At 38.3% G+C, this 20,453-nt stretch overlaps 7 non-coding genes across 7 annotated transcripts; all 7 read left to right on the forward strand.

Annotated features, from left to right (window-relative positions):
* Positions 1-223: 223 nt before the first annotated feature.
* On the forward strand, positions 224-295 carry Trnag-ucc. The gene has a single exon. It is a non-coding gene; the product is annotated as a tRNA-Gly (tRNA).
* A 2,186-nt stretch (positions 296-2,481) lies between these two features.
* On the forward strand, positions 2,482-2,553 carry Trnag-ucc. The gene has a single exon. It is a non-coding gene; the product is annotated as a tRNA-Gly (tRNA).
* A 627-nt stretch (positions 2,554-3,180) lies between these two features.
* Positions 3,181-3,252, forward strand: Trnag-ucc. The gene has a single exon. It is a non-coding gene; the product is annotated as a tRNA-Gly (tRNA).
* Positions 3,253-5,533: 2,281 nt separating this feature from the next.
* Trnag-ucc lies at positions 5,534-5,605 on the forward strand. Its single transcript has one exon. It is a non-coding gene; the product is annotated as a tRNA-Gly (tRNA).
* A 791-nt stretch (positions 5,606-6,396) lies between these two features.
* Trnag-ucc lies at positions 6,397-6,468 on the forward strand. Its single transcript has one exon. It is a non-coding gene; the product is annotated as a tRNA-Gly (tRNA).
* Positions 6,469-6,987: 519 nt separating this feature from the next.
* On the forward strand, positions 6,988-7,059 carry Trnag-ucc. The gene has a single exon. It is a non-coding gene; the product is annotated as a tRNA-Gly (tRNA).
* A 533-nt stretch (positions 7,060-7,592) lies between these two features.
* On the forward strand, positions 7,593-7,664 carry Trnag-ucc. Its single transcript has one exon. It is a non-coding gene; the product is annotated as a tRNA-Gly (tRNA).
* Positions 7,665-20,453: the final 12,789 nt, after the last annotated feature.

Genomic DNA, 20,453 nt, shown 5'->3' on the forward strand with positions numbered 1-20,453 from the left:
GCATTGGTCATTAGAAAAGGACCAATGCTTCTACCACACGGCAGTACATGCGCCCATTCGTCAAATATGCATCTTTTAAATCATGCGTGTGTATTTCAGTCCTGTATATGCATTGTAATTTGTGATAATATTTATGAAAATGAGAAACGAAGAAATCTTGAAAAGCAATCACCAATGTCGAAGATTTAGTCTTTAATCAGATATTGCGCGCGTGACTATTGCGGCGTCGGTGGTGTAACGGTTAGCATGGTTGCCTTCCAAGCAGTTGATCCGGGTTCGACTCACGGCTGACGCAATAGTGGTAATTTTTATCGGATGAATCCCGGGATTTTCTACTATATATATTATATCTTCTGTATTTTGTACTTTCTACGCGTATACATATGTTTAGTGTACCTATGTCTTTTAAATCGTCAGTATGTGCATTTATAAACAGAGCGTTATATCTTCCTTGTATTTACTTTTATACTCGTACATATATTTCCATGATTATATTTTATGATAGAGATGGAAAGAAAATTCACTAATTCTTCGCTTTTAAATATAACTTAAAATCTATTTAGTTATATAAAGTATAACAGTACTGTCATCAACGTGTGTCAGTCACACTATTAAACCAAGAGATTGCAAGAAATAGCAATCCATGAGCTGATAGACGTTGCATCTGAGAGACGAGCAGTTTCAGAAAGAGAGTCATAAGCAAGCTTAAATGATACTGAGGTTGATAACACTGATTTCACCAAATTTGTCAAAGGCAAGAGACCACTGATGGGTGATAGATAAAAAGAGGGTCCATGTTGATTTGTTTTAATGAAAACTGTACTGGTAAAGGAGAGAGAAAAGTTCAAGGTGTTGCAGCACGTTATTATTAATGGTTGTGTTTAAGGCAGCCAGATGGCAGAATCGTTAGCACGCCGGGCAAAATGTTTAGCGGTATTTCGTCTGCTGTTACGTTCTGAGTTCAAATTCCGCCGAGGTCGACTTTGCCTTTCATCATTTCGGGGTCGATTAATTAAGTACCAGTTATGCACTGGAGTCGATGTAATCGACTTAATACCTTTGTCTGTCTTTGTTTGTCCCCTCTGTGTTTAGCCCCTTGTGGGCAATAAAGAAATAAGAAACGGGGAAAATGCTTAGCGATATTTCGTTTGTCTTTACGTTCTTAGTTCAAATTCTGTCGAGGTTGACTTTGCCTTTCATACTTTCGGGGTCTATAAATTAAGTTCCAGTTGCATACAGGAGTTGATATATTCGACTGGCCCCCTACCCCACACAAAAACGATTTTCGGGCCTTGTGTCTAAAGTAGAAATGAATCGTTAGCACGGCAGGCAAAATGCTCCTCGGCATTTCGCTCGTTTTTAGTTCTGAGTTCAAATTCCACCGAGGTGGTCGACAAATTAAATTTCGGGGATCGATGTAATCGACTTCCCACTCCAACCAAATTTCAGGCCTTGTGCCTTTATTAGAAAGAATTATTATTATATTTGTACATCAATCAAATGAGATGAATCTAATAATGGAAAAGTAATATTTCAAATCCCACCCCACCAAAGTTTTAGGCGGTGCGTTTGCACCCGCCGACCTCCCGTACCCCGTGTTACTAAGCCAATGTACACGAAGTCATTAAAAGTCGATTTATTCATAGCAGAGCAGATAAAATTTGGATAAAATGTTTAGGTTTTTTATTCATAATATTCAGTGAAAGAGAGAGAGAGAGAGAGAGAGAGAGAGAGAGAGAGAGAGAGAGACAGACAGACAGACAGAGAAAGGGAGAGAGAGAGAGAGACGGAGAGTGAGAGAGAAAGAAAGAGAGAGACGGAAGGAGTGAGAGAGAGAGAGGTAACACTTTGCCAAACTCCGTATTATATCGTATTAAATGTTTCTGTAACTTAGAAAATTACTAATTTTAAATCTCCCAACGAGAGATATTCAGCAACAGTACTTTGGAGTAAAGATTGTTTGCCAACGTAACATGGCAGATCGTGTCGTATAGCTACCCGGAGACGATGTCTCCTGGGGCTAAATTACAGCAACATTCGTCCTAAACCAGGACTGCCATGTTATGTTGACAAACAATCTTTACTCTAAATGTTTCTGGATCTAATAATGATTTCAAATTGTGGCACAAGGACAGCAATTTCGGGGTGGGTGGGGTGGGTTAGTGTTAGTGTTAGGGTGTTAAGTAAATTACCTGTTCAATTTTTATTTATTTTATCGACTCTGAAAGTCAACCTCGGTGGAATTTGAACTCAGAACGTGAAAACGGACGAAATGCCGCTAAGCATTTTGCCCGGTATTCAAACGATTCTACCAGCTCATCGCCCCCTTTTAAAGTGGTCAGCAGACGTCACTGGTCTGAATAAAATTTTGTAGTTTAACATTATATTCAAGAAAATGCGAGACGAAGATATGAGAAGTAAGACTTTCACAATGACAAATATTTAGTATTTATGCAAATATTTAAAGATAACGGCAGCAGAGCGTCGGTGGTGTAACGGTTAGCATGGTTGCCTTCCAAGCAGTCGACCCTGGTTCGACTCCCGGCCGATGCAATGTTTTAAATATATTAATTTTATCCTTTCAATCTCAAAAGGTAAACATGCAGATTTAAACTAAAAATGACAATAATAATAACCCATTCTATTTTATGCATAAGGCTTGAAATTTGGTGGAGGGGGCTAGTGGGCTACATCAACCCCAGTGCTCAACTGGTACTTATTTTATCGATCCCGAAAGGATAAAAAGCAAATTCAACCTCGTCCGAATTTGAACTCGGAACATAAAGACGGACGAAATGAGGAGATACCCCAGTAAAAACGGACGAAATGCTGAGCGGCATTTCGTCCGTTTTTACTGGTACATCTCCTTAAAGGGTCGTTGACGAACAAATCAACCCGGATACTTTTTCTTTTCTCATGTCTGGTACTTATTCTATCCCCGTCTTTTGCCGAACAGCTAAGTTACGAAGAGGTAAACAAACCGTCATCGTTTATCAAGTAGAGTGGGCGAGCAAGCACAAAGAAATACATACGCATGCGCGAGCATCGTGTTAGATGTTTCTGTTCTAAACAAAGTAATGCAATTTTGTAATTTGAAATGACATCAAACAAAAAGAGGGATGAAGAAATCAATGTTGAATATTCGTATTTATTCAAATATTTAGCACACGTAAGTGTATGGCGTCGGTGGTGTAACGGTTAGCATGGTTGCCTTCCAAGCAGTCGATCCGGGTTCGACTCCCGGCCGACGCAATATTAATAATTTTTATCGGATGAATCTGGGGTTTTTCTAATATATATTTCTTATTTTGGTGCAGTCATTGGATTGCAGCCATAGTATCGATTTTGGTGGGTTGTAATCGAACAAGTCAACATAGTACTTATTTTGTAAAGTCTGGCGCTTGGTCTATCAATCTTCTTTGTTTAACTGCCAAGTTACTTCGACTCATACAAACCGATAGTGTTATCAAGCGGAGTTGGGACAGACATACACACTACTACTATTACAATAGAAAACATTTGCCCAAGGTGCCATGCAGTGGGACTGAAACCGAAATTATGTGATTTAGAAGCGACCGTCTAATCACACGGCAGTACCTGCGCCTATACGTAAATATACATTTTTAAAAATCATGCGTGTATATTTCAGTCCTGTATATTAATTGTAATTTGTGATAATATTTAAGAAAATGGAAACCAAAGAAATCTTGAAAGCAAAATCTTTCACCAATGTTGGAGATTTAGTATTTAATCAGATATATCGAATACATCTATGTGCATCGTCGGTGGTGTAACGGTTAGCATGGTTGCCTTCCAAGCAGTCGATCCAGGTTCGACTCTCGGGCGACGCAATGTCAAACTTTTTATCGTTGCATCAGGGATTTTTTTATATATATTTCTTATTTTGGTGCTGTCATTGGATTACAGCCATATTGGAGCATCGATTTTGATGGGTCTTAATCGGATATTTTGTAAATGTTTAATTGCTAAGTTACTTCGACTCAAACAAACGGATAATGTTATGAAGCGGGGTTGGGTCAGACGCGCACACACACTGCTACTACTATTGTAATAGAAGACATTTGCCCAAGATGCCACGCAGTGGGACTGAAACCGAAACTAGGTGCTTTGGAAGCGACCCTATCACAACACTGAAGTACCTGCGTCCATTCGTCAAATATGCATCTTTTAAATCACGCGTGTATATTTCAGTCCTCTATATAGATTGTAATTTGTGATAATATTTGGAAAATGGAAACTAAAGAAATCTTGAAGAGCAAAACTTTCACCAATGTTGATTTAATATTTAATCAGATATTTCGCGGTTGTGTACGTACAGCGTTGGTGGTGTAACGGTTAGCATGGTTGCCTTCCAAGCTGTCGATCCGCGTTCGACTCCCGGCCGACGCAATTGTGTTTTTATCCTTTGTATCTAGTTTTTCTACTATATATCTTTTATTTTGGTGCAATCACTGGATTGCAGCCAGACTGGAGAATTGATTTTTGAAAGTTTCTAATCGAACAAATCGGCCATAATACAGTCTGGCGCTTCGTCTGCCAGTCTTCCTTGCGTAACAGCGAAGTTGCGTCTATGTAAAGAAACCAATAGCGGTTATCAAGCGGTGGTGGGCCAGACTCATACATACAGACACACACATACACACACACACACACGCACACATACACACACACACAAGCTCCTATAATAGTGTAGCACAGATGGTTTAGCGGTGGTAGCGATCACATTCCTTCCGTAAACAACACGATTGGGTAACCTCCCTTGGCAACCATTCCTGTAGGCGGCGTCTTTTCAGCCGTTAGCGGAATCAGTTGGCGACTGACAAGCAACATCTCTAGACGCGTGTGTGACTCTCAGCGATATTTGCCCAAGGTACCACGCAGTGGGACTGAAACCGAAATTATATGATTTAGAAGCGACCCTCTTACCACACGGCAGTACATACGCCGGATCTTTTCGGCTTGAACGTCAGTTTTTTTCTAGGGGTGTCATATGAAATTGTCACCCATAATTATGACCCTAGTATCGATCTATTGCATTTCAATCTGTTTTAGGGTTAGGGTTAGTTAGGGTTAGGTGGGGTATCTTTTTTTCTTCACAAATGTAAATAAACCCAATCTGTTTCTTAAATGAGGGACATATTCATACGGCACAGAATGTTTTCATCTCAATAGACGGTCATTGATTGGTTGAAATTGCTGAAATACAAGAAATTAGAGACCAAATATCTTACAAACTATAGAATTTTCTCAATAAAGCCAAGAGAAAAAGATGTTTTATAAACACATTCTACCAGTATACGAAGTTTAAAATGTTTTAGTTACCTAGAAACTATGTTAAAAATTGCCGTTCAAACCGAAAAGATCCCATGCGTGTATATTTCAATCCTGTATATGCATTGTAATTTGTGATAATATTTAAGAAAACGGGAAACGTAGAAAACTTGAAGAGCAAGACGTTCATCAATGTGAAGATTTAAGATTTAATCAGACATTTCGGGTAGATCCGCGTACAGCGTCGGTGGTGTAACGGTTAGCATGGTTGCCTTCCAAGCAGTCGATCCGGGTTCGACTCCCGGCCGACGCAATGTTAAATATTTTATCTGTTGCTTGTAGGATTTTTCTACTATAGCTTCTTTTGGATTAACAGAGTGACTGACACACGTTGATGACAGTAATGTTATACTTTATATAACTAAATAAATTTTAAGTTATATTTAAAACCAAAGAAATAGTGAAAATAATTTTCTTTCCACTCTCTATCAGAAAATATAATCATGGAAATATATGTACGAGTATAAAAATAAATACAAGGAAGATATAACGCTCTGTTTATAAATGCACATACTGACGATTTAAAAGACATAGGTACACTAAATATATGTATACGTGTAGAAAGTACAACATACAAAAGATGCGACGGCCATATTGGAGTATCGATTTTGAAAGGTTTTAATCGGACATAGTACTTATTTTGTAAAGTCTGGCGCTTGGTCTATTATTCATCTTTGTTTAACTGCTAAGTTACTTCGACTCAAACAAACCGATAATGTTATCAAGCGGGTTTGGACCAGACGCACACACACGCTGCTGCTACTACTATTATAATAGAAGACATTTGCCCAAGGTGCCACGCAGTGGGACTGAAACCGCCACTATGTGATTTAGAAGTGACCCTCTTACCACACATAAGTATCTACGTCCATTCGTCAAATATGTATCGTTTAAATAATGCGTGTATATTTCAGTCCTGTATATTAATTGTAATTTGTGATAATAATTAAGAAAACGAGAAACGAAGAAATCATGAAAAGCAAGAATTTCACCAATGTCGAAGATTTAGTATTTAATCAGATATTTCGAAAACGTCTATTTGCGGCGTCGGTGGTGTAACGGTTAGCATGGTTGCCTTCCAAGCAGTCGATCTGGGTTCGACTCCCGGCCGACGCAATGGTAATTTTGTCATTTGAATCTAGTTTTTCTACTATATATTAGGTTGTCAAGAATGGTCTTGTGGAATTTTAAATTTTAGTTTTAAATGATGTATTTTAAATTAATTTTCGTTAAATTACTTTGACTTCCTATATAATTTTAAAGCCCGTTTTTCGCTCTATCTAATCGTGTTACTCTTGTTCTTTTTGAATAATTAGGCCAGTCTCATCCATCACTGCTTTTTGGATCCAGGCGAAACCATTACGGCAGAAAGGCACTGTCAGCAAATGGATGAAATGCATAAGAAACTCTGACAACAACAGCCAGGACCAATCCTTCTATCACACGGCAGTACATGCGCCCATTCGTCAAATATGCATCTTTTAAATCATACGTGTATATTTCAATCCTGTATATGCATTGTAATTTGTGATAATATTTAAGAAAACGGGAAACGAAGAATACTTGAAGAGCAAGACTTTCACCAATGTCGAAGATTTAGTATTTAAAGAGATATTTCGGACAAACCTTTGTGCAGCGTCGGTGGTGTAACGGTTAGCATGGTTGCCTTCCAAGCAGTCGATCCGGGTTCGACTCCCGGCCGACGCAATGTTAAATATTTTATCTGTTGCATCTAGGATTTTTCTACTATATCTTATTTTGGTGCTCTCATTGTATTACAGCCATATTGGAGTATCGATTTTGAAAGGTTTTTATCGGACATAGTACTTATTTTGTAAAGTCTGGCGCTTGGTCTATCAATCTTCTTTGTCTAACTGCTGAGTTACTTCAACTCAAACGAACCTATAGTGTTATCAAGCGGTGGTGTGCCAGACGCACACACACACACACACTGCTACTACTATTATCATAGGAGACATTCGACCAAGGTGCCACGCAGTGGGACCGAAACCGAAATTATGTGATTTAGAACCGACCCTCTCACTACACGGCAGTACATGCGTGTATACATCAAATATGCATTTTTTAAAATCATGCGTGTATATTTCAGTCCTGTATATTTATTGTAATTTTTGATAATATTTATGAAAATGAGAAACGAAGAAATCATGAAGAGCAAAACTTTCACCAATGTCAAAGATTTTGTTTTTAAACAGATATTTCGGGATTATGTATGTGCAGCGTCGGTGTTGTAACGGTCAGCATGGTTGCCTTCCAAGCAGTCGATCCGGGTTCGACTCCCGGCCGACGCAGTTGTATTTTTATTCTTTGACTCTAGTTTTTCTACTATATATTAGGTCGTCCAGAAAGTTCTTGCTGAATTTTAAATTTTGGTTTTAAATGATGTATTTTCAAATTAATTTTCGTTAAATTACTTTAACTCTCTATATCATTTTAAAGCCCGTTTTTCGTTCTATATAATCGTGTTACTCTTTTTCTTTTTGAATAATTAGGCCATTTTTTCCGGAACGTTGTATACAACATGGACAAAAAACAAATTTGCATAATTTTCTTATCCCAGTTCAAGTTAGGCCGAAAATCTGCTGAAACAGCTCGCGATATCAACGACTAGCGTGGTTGCCTTCCAAGCAGTCGATTCGAGTTCGACTCCCGGCCGACGCATCCTCTATATTTTGTACTTTCTACACGTGTACAAATGTTTAGTGTATCTACATCTTTTAAATCATCAGTATGTGCATTTATAAACTAAAAGTTATATTCTTCTTGTATTTATTTTTATACTCGTACATACATTTCCATGATTATATTTTCTAATAGAGACTGGAAAGAAAATTATTTTTACTATTTCTTTGCTTTTAAATATAAATTAAAATTTATTTAGTTATATAAAGTATAACAGTACTGTCATCAACGTGTGTCAGTCACACTATTAAACCAAGAGATTGCAAGAAATAGCAATCCATGAGATGATAGACGTTGCATCTGAGAGACGAGCAGTTTCAGAAAGAGAGTCATAAGCAAGCTTAAATGATACTGAGGTTGATAACACTAATTTCACCAAATTTGTCAAAGGCAAGGGACCACTGATGGGTGATAGATAAAAAGAGGGTCCATGTTGATTTGTTTTAATGAAAACTGTACTGGAAAAGGAGAGAGAAAAGTTCAAGGTGTTGCAGCACGTTATTATTAATGGTTGTGTTTAAGGCAGCCAGATGGCAGAATCGTTAGCACGCCGGGCAAAATGTTTAGCGGTATTTCGTCTGCCGTTACGTTCTGAGTTCAAATTCCACCTAGGTCGACTTTGCCTTTCATCCTTTCGGGGTTGATTAAATAAGTACCAGTTATTCACTGGAGTCGATGTAATCGACTTAACACCTTTGGCTGTCCTTGTTTGTCCCCCTCTGTGTTTAGCCCCTTGTGGGTAGTAAAGAAATAGGCATTTCGTCTGCCGTTACGTCCTGAGTTCAAATTCCGCCGAGGTCGACTTTACCTTTCATCCTTTCGGGGTCGATAAAATATGTACCAGTTGAACACCGGAGGTCGATGCAATCGACTCATCCCCTTCCCTTAAACTGATGCCCGTGTGGGAATATTTGAAACCATTATTAACGGCTGTGTTCATTAACTTGGAATATTAGAAATGAATGCAATACAAAAAGCTTTCTGGCATATTGCCCATTACAAAACAAACGGGAGCTGAGACCACCAAAAGTATGTCCGGTCATTATAAGCATCAAATGCCAGCTTTTGCAAAATGGATTAGATTCTCTTACATTCGTTGCTTGTGTGCCAACATAATTTCTGTTAAGATACTTCTGTTACGGTTTTTTTTTCTCGGTAAAGATGTTGGCTCTATGCAAGCCCATTTTTACCTTTGGGAAACCGTGGTCCATATTAGTTTGGCCTCTATCTTTTGATACGTCCGACCACGTGCTTGCATTCCATTGGCATAGTTCTCAGTGTCATTGAGGCACACAAGCCACCAGATCACAATTACGACTGGACCTTGTGGGGGATCATCTCTGTATTACCAGTGCGCTCTTCACGTATCGAACACTACCCACTGGCAAACCATCAAACCTTTCAACTGGATCGAAATTTAGCGGGATCCTGGTTACGCTAGCGCAAGATGATCGGAAGCGCAGGATGCTGCGCTCTGGGTAGTGTATGCATCCACACCCTACTGGAGATGCTTAGTTGATGTCCTTGTACTGATTCTTTCCGAAACAAAGCCATAGAATCAACGAGACCTTCAATACTCTCTGTAACAATATCAAGCGGCCGAGGGCTAAACTTGTTAGACTTCTAAATGTCCTTCTTGTCAGGCCGAGATTAAATCCAGTTGTTGAAGAAAGACGCAAAGAAAATCTTTTTCCCATCCAGAATCTGCAAAACTGTCAATGCCTGGAATACCGGATAACTTGGGGCGGCTGCTTCGAAATCTTCAGCCAAAATTATACTCTCTCTCTCTCACACACACACACACACACACACACACACATACAAAACACACATATGCGCGCGCGCGCCAATAATAATTGGTGCACTAGATTGTGTGAATAAATGCCTGAGTGACAATCTTGATAAGCTAGGGGTTTCAGAAAAAAGAAATCGACCGCCTAACACGCACGTTACAAATTAAATCAGTGAGGGGAACAGTAAAAATATGCAAGACTTTCTCGATTTCAAAATGTTTTCGTTATCTACTACATTCCAATGACGAAACTTTGTACCTGTGAGAGAAACCAACTACTTCTTTACATTTTTTATGCGCCCTTTTTCAAGTCTAGTCAGGCTCATGGGCCGGGTTCCCCGGTTTCTGTGACGTATGTGTTCTCCCCAGCTGGACTGGACGCCAGTCCATCGCAGCATCACCCAAGAAACAAGAAGAAAGAATGAGAGAAAGTTGTGGTGAAAGAGTACAACAGGGGTCGCCACTACTCCCTGCCGGAGACTTGTGGAGCTTTAGGTGTTTTCGCTCAATAAACACACACAACGCCCGGTTTGGGAATCGAAACCGCAATCCACCGACCGCGAGTCCGCTGCCCTAACCACTGGGCCATTGCGCCTCCACTTCTTTACAGGAAGACTCCAAATAATTGTGTGCGTATGTGTGTGTGTGTGTGTGTATGTAAACTATGTATCTACATGTTTGTGAGATGTATGTGTGAGCCTGTCTCCGTTCGTGTGTAAGTGTGGGCTTGTAAGTATAGAACATTAGCATAACATTAAACATATTCTAGTTTCCCGAGTTATTACAACTGTGAGATTATCTACATCACTACAATACATTACAGCAATGTTTCAATTGAAGCGATTTGTAGACTCAAGGTAAACATTGCTGTTTTTTTTTTGTTTACTCCCACAGACAACATTTACAGAAGATTGCTCTAATATTTTGATAGCTATAAACGCATCTTTCAGTTTAGCATCTTTCAGTTTCATAACATGACAGCGATCCGATTTTCTGCAAGGTAGAACATCTAACAGGCATGAAATCTCTCCGTTACGTATTGAAATGACAGTCCTGCATTTCGTTAAATGTTCTACTAAATCCCGATGACAATATTGTTTAATGTATGAAAACGGAAAACAGAATGTCGATGGAAAGCCCTTGAGATTTTTCTGTTTCGAAAGAAGGAGAGAAAACGACCGAGTTATGGATAAATATACACACACAAACACACATATACAAATACTTGTATTTATACGTATGTATATTATATGCAAATATATATATATATATATATATATATATATATATATATATATATATATGTGTATATACATACATATATATATAAATATATAGATATATATATATGTATATATATATATATATGTATATATATATGTATATATATATATATATATATATAATATATATATATATATATATATATTAATAAATAAAACATATGCGTATATATATACATATATGTACGTACCTACCTCTACATGTATATATACACGCATATATGAGTACAGGATACCAAAAAAACGTCGGACACAATGAGAAACGAAAACATAGACACAAACCCAAGGAACTGGACATTTTTCTTAAACAATAAAAAAATAGAGTACAGGACAAATAACACAAGGAAAAAAAACCCTTCTTCAGTCGCCATGGTTTCATCTACTCTACGTTTCGAAGGTGAAAGCGAGACGTATCTTCGATAGAAACTTTCCTTCCTGCGAAAAGCAAATCAAATAAAATTTGAGATCTTTTCGCAGAGGGGTAAAAATGGTAACAAAAACAGGACAGTAACGACAGTACAAAATATAAGCAGTAAAAGACAGGACAAGGAAAATAACAAGACAAGAAGGGCTGTTAAGCCGAACGAAAAAAAGTATTACGAACGCTATTTCTGTGGACGGCGAAGGGAGCAAAGAAAATTGCCGTTCACACCTCAAGAAGGTCAGGCGAGAAAGAAGGTGGCAAGGCTCTCGTCGCGGGTTAACGGCGGGAGGGAGGAAGAGGAGTAAGAGAATGGGAGAGAAGAAAGCGGAATGGTTCTGAGGAAACCAGAAAGAATGAAGAATGAGAGAGAGGGAGAGAGAGAGAGAGTGAATAATGAGAGAGAGGGAGAGACAGTTAAGTAGAAGAAAAGGAAATCAAAGAATGAAGCCTGAGAAAGGGAGGGGACAGAAAGGTTAAGAGTGCGCATCAAAATTAATATCAAGAACAATCTTACTTAGAAAGGGATGCGTGCGTTCCGTCATATAATATATTAATAAATAAAACATATGCATATATATATATATACATATATGTACGTACCTACCTCTACATGTATATATACACGCATATATGAGTACAGGAATCAAGGAATCAACTGGAACTCTCGTCGTCGTAACCGACGGAGAGCCAGGTATATATATATATATATATATATATATATATATATATATATATATATATATATATATATATATATATATATATATATATGTATGTATGTAAGTATGTATGTATGTATGTATGTATGTATGTATCCATGCATGCGACGGATTTATATGCATTTTCCGTGTAGAAAATTCAATCACAAGCCATTGGTTGTGTCAGAGCTATAGGAGATGAGATTTGCAGGAGATGAGTCCCGCATTGGGACTGAACCCGAAACAATAGTGAGCTTCTTATCCTTGCAGCCATACCTGCGCCTATCTATCTATTGATTTCTAACACAGACGGTATTTCTCAAGCTTTGTAATGATAAACAATAGAATATATTCTTTTCAACTATAGGCACAAGGACCGATATTTTGGGGGAGAGGAGCCAGTCGACTTGAAAGACCCAGTTCGTAACAGGTATTTAATTTATCGATCCCGAAAGGATGAAAGGCAAAGTCGACCTCGGCGGATTTTGAACTCTGAACGTAAAGACAGGCGAAATACCTATTTCTTTACTACCCACAAGGGGCTAAACACAGAGAGGACAAACAAGGACAGATAAACGGATTAAGTCGAGTATATCAACCCCAGTGCGTAACTGGTACTTATTAATCGACTCCGAAAGGATGAAAGGGAAACTCGACCTCGGCGGAATTTGAACTCAGAAAGTAGCGGCAGACGAAATACCTGTTTCTTTATTACCCACAAGGGGCTAAACATATAGGGGACAAAGAAGGACAGACAAACGGATTAAGTCGATTACAACGACCCCAGTGCATAACTGGTACTTAATTTATCGACTCCGAAAGGATGAAAGGCAAAGTCGACATCGGCGGAATTTGAACTCAGAACGTAGCGGCAGACGAAAAACCTGTTTCTTTATTACCCACAAGGGGCTAAACATATAGGGGACAAAGAAGGACAGACAAACGGATTAAGTCGATTACAACGACCCCAGTGCATAACTGGTACTTAATTTATCGACTCCGAAAGGATGAAAGGCAAAGTCGACCTCGGCGGAATTTGAACTCAGAACGTAACGGCAAACGAAATCCCACTAAGCATTTCGCCCGGCGCGCTAACGTTTCTGCCAGCTCGCCGCCTAAAACACTAGAATATGTTGCGCAGTAAATGATTGATGATTTTCCAACTACAAAGAACGAAAAATCTAAGTCGATCTACGGCACGCTTACTTACTCACTTAAGTGTTTACTAACTTACGTACTTTCTTACTTACGTGCTTTCTTACTTACGTACTTTTTTTTACATACGTACTTACACACTGCTGTCAGAATGCAAAAGGCTGTTACTAAATATCACACGTATTTTTTGTCTGTTTCACAGTTCCATCGTTATTCCAGTTACATTCATATTAGCATACACAGATGATAACGGTAACGCTAGCCGAGTGGCATAAACAATTGTAACGTTGCGATACTACAAACATTACTTTGGTTTCATGTAAGGGGTGTAGGCGCGTGGCTTTAGTGGTTAGGGTGTCAGCATCATGATCGTAAGATTGTGGTTTCGATTCCTGGACCGGGCGACGCGTTGTGTTCTTGAGCAAAACACTTCATTTCACGTTGCTCCAGTCAACTCAGCTGGCAAAAATGAGTAACGCTGCGATGGACTGGCGTCCCATCCAGCTGGGGAACACATACGCCATGGAAACCGGGAAACCGGGCCATTGAGCCTGGCTAGGCTTTAAAAAAGGGCGCATTTATTTATTTACGAGCAAAACGCCCGCCCCCCCGTCCAATGGACGGTGCTGAGTTGTCAAACATTTAAACCAAATTTTCTCAAAAAACAACCGTCCCATAGGCCTCCCCTTTGAGAAACACTGATTTAATCTAAATTTGAGACACCAGCAAAAGAAGATATAAAAATAGTTTTTCCTTCCTTCATGCCAAGTCTGAAGAAAATATCTCTTTTGCATCTTATTTTTTGGTCTCTTAAATATACTGCATTTTGTGGCATTATTTCAAGCCAGCCGGCTTTTTTTGCGCAAACTGCACGTGCGTTTTTCTCGCGTAGGCATAGTATCGATCCAAACATCTGATGTACTTGCGCGTACAAATGCACGTTCCCACGGCTTTATCGATCGCATTCTCACCTGGAATCGATGTTTGTAATTTTTTCGAGACTTATACACGCCCTGATACCGTCGGTATCTACATATCAAATTTGAGCGCAATCGGATGGAGGATGCCTGAAATCCTAGAAGACACACACTCAGACAGACAGAACGGATTTTATATAATAGATTATTTCATGTAAGGGTATATCTAATAAATCAATTTGAAACCATCCATTTCCAATCTAAAGCTATGTTCATAGATAGTGAAGTCTGAACTGAAAACAAGCTGAAGCATTAATGTGGTCACTCCGGCTGCAAGAAATAGAAGGTAAATTTAACCCTACTATCTTACAAGAAGCGCGCATTATCTAATACACCTCTACAGTATATGCACTATGTATAAATAATAAACTAGATGGACACAGCTGGAACGTCTTTAATAATGGACGTATTCGAACAGTGATGACTTAGAACAAAACAACAAAATTAAACAACAATATATTTAATTTTAAAATAATTTGTTTTATCATTTTATATTACTATAAATTAATTTCATACATAAAAGTAATCGAGGTTAAATTTCAACGTATTTATTCTCTTGTTCTATTATTTTCTAATAAATTTTCCCCTCTCCAGAGAAACTAAAGTTAAATTACTCTTTACTTGTTTCAGTCATTTGACTGCGGCCATGCTGGAGCACCGCCTTTAGTCGAGCAAATCGACCCCGAGACTTATTTTTTGTAAGCCCAGTACTTATTATATCGGTCTCTTTTGCCGAACCGCTAAGTGACAGGGACGTAAACACACACCAGCATCGGTTGTCAAGCAATGCTAGGGGACAAACACAGATAGACAAACACACACACACACACACACACACACACATACATTTATATATATATATATATATATATATATACGACAGGCTTCTTTCAGTTTCCGTCTACCGAATCCACTCACAAGGCATTGGTCGGCCCGGGGCTATAGCAGAAGACACTTGCCCAAGATGCCACGCAGTGGGATTGAACCCAGAACCATGTGGTTGGTTAGCAAGCTACTTACCACACAGCCACTCCTGCGCCTATTGATAATATATTTCATTTAGAAATAATTGAGTCTCTTTGAAACAAACGTCAGTCGATGATTAACTGGTGATTAGTTAAAAAAATTAGTTCCGTTGTATTTCTATGTTTTCTACGAATATGTACCTGGTATTTCACCCATAACGATCCACCACAAGGTTTAGTTTTTGTGGTAATGAGGTCGTTTGCGTTCCTCCGCCACCCCGAGAACTATGCCAACAGAGGGCAAGTTTCCTGTAGGGCGTCCCATGTTGGATAGATCAAAGAACTGAGATCAGACTCCCCTAAGATAAAAATAGGTTTGCGTAGGGCGAACACAACTAACTAGAAGAAAAGTAGGGTAGCAGAACCTGAGGGAGGAAGGCCTTCCCTCTGCGAAACATGGCATAGTGCCGCAAAATCCGAAAAGAAAAAGGAAATCAGGGGCCTAATTGAAGAAAAGGAGAAAAGACAGCCCAGAGTTGAAAGCAGTGGAGAGAGGGTATCGTTGGTCAATGCTCCATAACGGACGTTGGGTTTAAGAAAGTAAATAAACAAATACGTTAACAAGTAAATAAGTAAGGAAGTGAACAAATAAGTAAACAGGTAATTAAGTAAGTAAACAAGTAAGTAAAAAATAAGTAAACGTGTAAATAAACATGTAGTAAACAGACAAGTAAACAGGTAAGTAAACAAATAAATAAAAAGTAAGTAAACCAGTAAACAAATAAGTAAACGTGTAAGTAAACAGGTAGTAGACGAGTAAGTACGTAAGTAAACAAGTAATTCAGTAAGTGAACAGGTAAATAAAGAGGCGCATGAGTGGGTGTGTGGTAAGTAGCTTGCTTACCAACCACACGGTTCCGGCTTCAGTCCCACTTCGTGGCACCTTGGGCAAGTGTCTTCTACTATAGCCTCGAGCCGACCAGAGCCTTGTGAGTGGATTTGGTAGACGGAAACTGAAAGAAGCCCGTCGTATATATGTATATGTATATATATGTGTGTTTTTGTGTCTGTGTTTGTCCCCTCAATATCGCTGGACAACCGATGCTTGTGTGTTTACGTCCTCGTAACTTAGCGGTTCGGCAAAAGTGAACGATAGAATAAGTACTAGGCTTACAAATAATAAGTCCTGGGGTCGATTTTCTCGATTAAAGGCGGTGCTCCAGCAAGGTCGCAGTCAAATGACTGAAACAACTAAAAGAGTAAAAGAGTAAGTAAAAATGTAAGAAAATAAGTAAGGAAACAAGAAAGCAAGCAATTAAGTAACGATGGTGTTAATTTAAGTGCAAGTAACAAGAACTGGATCAAATACATCGTGGAGCTTTATGCGTTTTCGCTCAATAAACACACACAACGCCCGGTCTGGGAATCGAAACCGCGATCTTCCGACCGCGAGTCAGCTGCCCTAACCACTGGGCCATTGCGCCTCCACATACACACACACACAGATATATAAGGGGAATTTACAAAAAACAACAACAAAAGACGAAGACAGGTGGTGTAGCCAGCAAAGAGGTGTATTAGTTTAGCTCTCGGTAAGTGAAAAAAGTCTTTAACATTTCGAGCCTACGCTCTTCCGCAGAAAAGATCACAGAAAGAAACAGGGAGAGAAAATAAAGCGAGAGAAAATATAGAATGTGTAGTGACTCGCGATCTTTCATGGCGAATCCATGCATACATACATATATACATACACATGCAAATATATATATATATATATATATATATATATAATATATATATATATATATGTTATACATATTCACGTGTACACACCTTCATACTCACACATACATGCATACAAACACACATTTATACACCTACGCACATATCGATTGAAGAATTTCATTATTCCAAACAGCAATGAACTCATATGAGGATATGAAAAATATCGTGATAAATAAAAAAAGAAAGATTAATGTAAAAATTTTAGACGTGTTTTCAGAACATCTCTAAAAGAAAAGGAAAAATATTTGTATACATGCTCACTACGTTTCTTTCAGAAACATTGTGCTGAAAACATATCTGTGTTCTGTGTTTATCTTTTTAATCAAGATTTTTCTTTCACGTTTATCTATGAGTTTCTTGCAGTTTGTTTGGAAGACAACTGTTCCTGAATCCATTATTAACGTTTCTAGATCTTCCCTTTCTCATCATATACATGGAGTGATGTTGCTTCTTTACCGTTGACAAATTCTATATGAAACTGTATACATGCAGCCGACATTTAAATCATTCACCATCTGCTAAATATATAATTTCTTTGTGATTCGTGTATATTTGTTCTTTAGGTTTATATATTTGGCAAAGCGCTACTTCTTTCCTATATTTTAATGAGGAATACTTTGTAGCATAGATATGTTGTGAACCCATGTCTCTTATCTGGTCTTGTTTTTTTTACTACATAATGTTGTGCGTTGTAGTAGCTCCATATAAGTGCAAGGCGAGTCGGCTGGAGAATATTGCAACAGTACAACCGTAGAAGTCACGAAGTAGACAAATCCTTCGTTTCCAATCGAATTTATAAAACAAATTGGTTACTAGCAGCTTATTCATATGCTTTCGTCTTTGGAATTTGTTATTGGTAAATCAGTTTTTAAATTTTGTAGTATGTTATTTCTGCTAGATAATGGTTTCGTGTTATGTATTTTATGCTACCTTTTACAAGGCTTTTGAAAACGCGTTAGACTGTTCTGTAGTTAATATTCATTTGTTTTATATAATACATTTAATGCGTGGTTTGTGTATTTTTAATAAGTGTACTGTCTGATCTATTTGTTTCGTTGAATTTCCTACCGTATTGTTCTATTATTTTGTAAGAATATACTCGTTGATTAAAAATTCAATATCCTGAACAGTACAAAGAGAGCCCCCAGTAATACAATGACTATTTCCTGACTAAATGTTCAAAGAGAAAATAATAGATACATTACGTTTGTTTACATCAAACACACAAATTAATGCTTGTACTTAAACGGAAGCAGAAAATGTCAATATAAATAAATCGTAACAGTGGTAAAAATCCTTACTTAGAAGAGCAAATGGATTCTCCATCACAAACAATAGACAACATTATTGGTGTTATGACTTGTCTTTTACTCATACATATCTTTATCAGCACACATTTTTTTCTCTTTAGAATTATAGAATATATATTCAACACTAATTCATATAAAGTCTCATATATATGTATATAGTGGAGGCGCAATGACCCAGTGGTTAGGGCAGCGGACTTGCGGTCGGAGGATCGCGGTTTCGATTCCCAGACCGGGCGTTGTGCGTGTGTATTGAGTGAAAACACCCAAAAGCTCCACTAGGCTCCGGCAGGGGATGGTGGCGACCCCTGTTGTACTCTTTCGCCACAATTTTCTCTCATTCTTCCTGTTTCTTGAGTAACGCTGTGATGGACTGGCGTCCGTCCAGCTGGGGAAAACACATACGCCACAGAAACCGGGAAACCGGGCCCATGAGCCTGGCTAGGCTTGAAAAGGGCGACGCTTTTTTTAAATATATGTATATATATATATATATTATATATATATATATATATATATATATATATATATATATATATATAATATATATATATATATACATATATATATATATATATTAATCAAAATAAAAACATGATGCCAAGGATTCAGCGGTACATATGTTTCGGGCCTTTATTAGACGGATTTATAACAATGCATAATGTGTGTCTATGGCCTTCTTCAGCCGCGCACAATTACTACTTCAACGACACGTATTACATCATAAATTCTACGTTGGGGATGCAAATCCTCACAGTCGCGTACGACAGAGTGGGACACCAGCACAAAAACGAAGCGTCCATCCCGCCTTTCACTCAATGTAGAATGAGTGAAAGACGCTTCGTTTTTGTGCTGGTGCCCCACTCTGTCGTACGCGACTGTGAGGATTTGCATCCTCAACGTAGAATTTATGATGTAATACATGTCCTTGAAGTAGTAATTGTGCGCGGCTGAAGAAGGCCATAGACACACATTATGCATTGTTAAATCCGTCTAATAAAGGCCCGAAACATATGTACCGCTGAATTCTTGGCATCATGTTTTTATTTTGATTAATATACTCTACCACCTACACCACCAAATGGTATATACAGGTGCTTACAATTATCAAGTATCCACCCTGAATTTATATATATATATATATATATATATTATATATATATATATATATATATGTGTGTGTGTGTGTAATGTGCATATGTATGCATGTGAGTATGTGTTTGTAGTGACGCACACAACATCGTAAGATTGAAGTTTCGACATCTGGTCCGGCCGATGCATTCTGCTTTCGAGGAAAGCGCTTCGTTTAACATTACTTCAGTCCACTCAGCTGGCAAAATAAGTAAATCTGTGTCGGACGGTTGTCCCTTCCAGCCGAATAATATGTACGCCACAGAATCCGGAAAATCGGCCTTATGAGATTACACCACGGGAAGGGCATATGTATGTATGTATGTATGTATGTGTGAATGCGTGTGTGTATGTGTATGTGTGTATGCATGTGTGTGTGTTTGTGTGTGTGTATGTATGTATGTATGTATGTATGTATGTATGTATTATTATTATTATTATTATTATTATTATTATTATTATTATTATTATTATTATTATTATTATTTCTTAATCACAGATTTCGTTGGAGCTCCTGGAGTCTTACATGCATAGCGGGCTTGCTACCTGCAGCCTACGGTACCATGCTACCCTTTCTTTTCTGCTATCTAATACTTTCCTGATTATTCAGGCCATGCCAAGGAGGCAAACCTTTTGTAACAGTTCTTCTGGGCACTCTATTCCAATTTCCTTTATATTCCTCTTGATGCCTACTGATACTGTTCCCCAGGACCCAACAATAATTGGCACCATCTTCACCTTCTTCATTTTCCATAGCCGAGCTATTTTGTACTTAAGAGGGTTGTATTTATCTATCTTTTCGTCTTCCTTCTTGACTATTTGTGGGTCAAAGAGGCATGCAACATCAACTATATAGCATATGTGGTGCACCTTGCCCACCA

Source organism: Octopus sinensis, linkage group LG7 (assembly GCF_006345805.1).
Source record: "Octopus sinensis linkage group LG7, ASM634580v1, whole genome shotgun sequence".
NCBI lineage: Eukaryota > Metazoa > Mollusca > Cephalopoda > Octopoda > Octopodidae > Octopus > Octopus sinensis.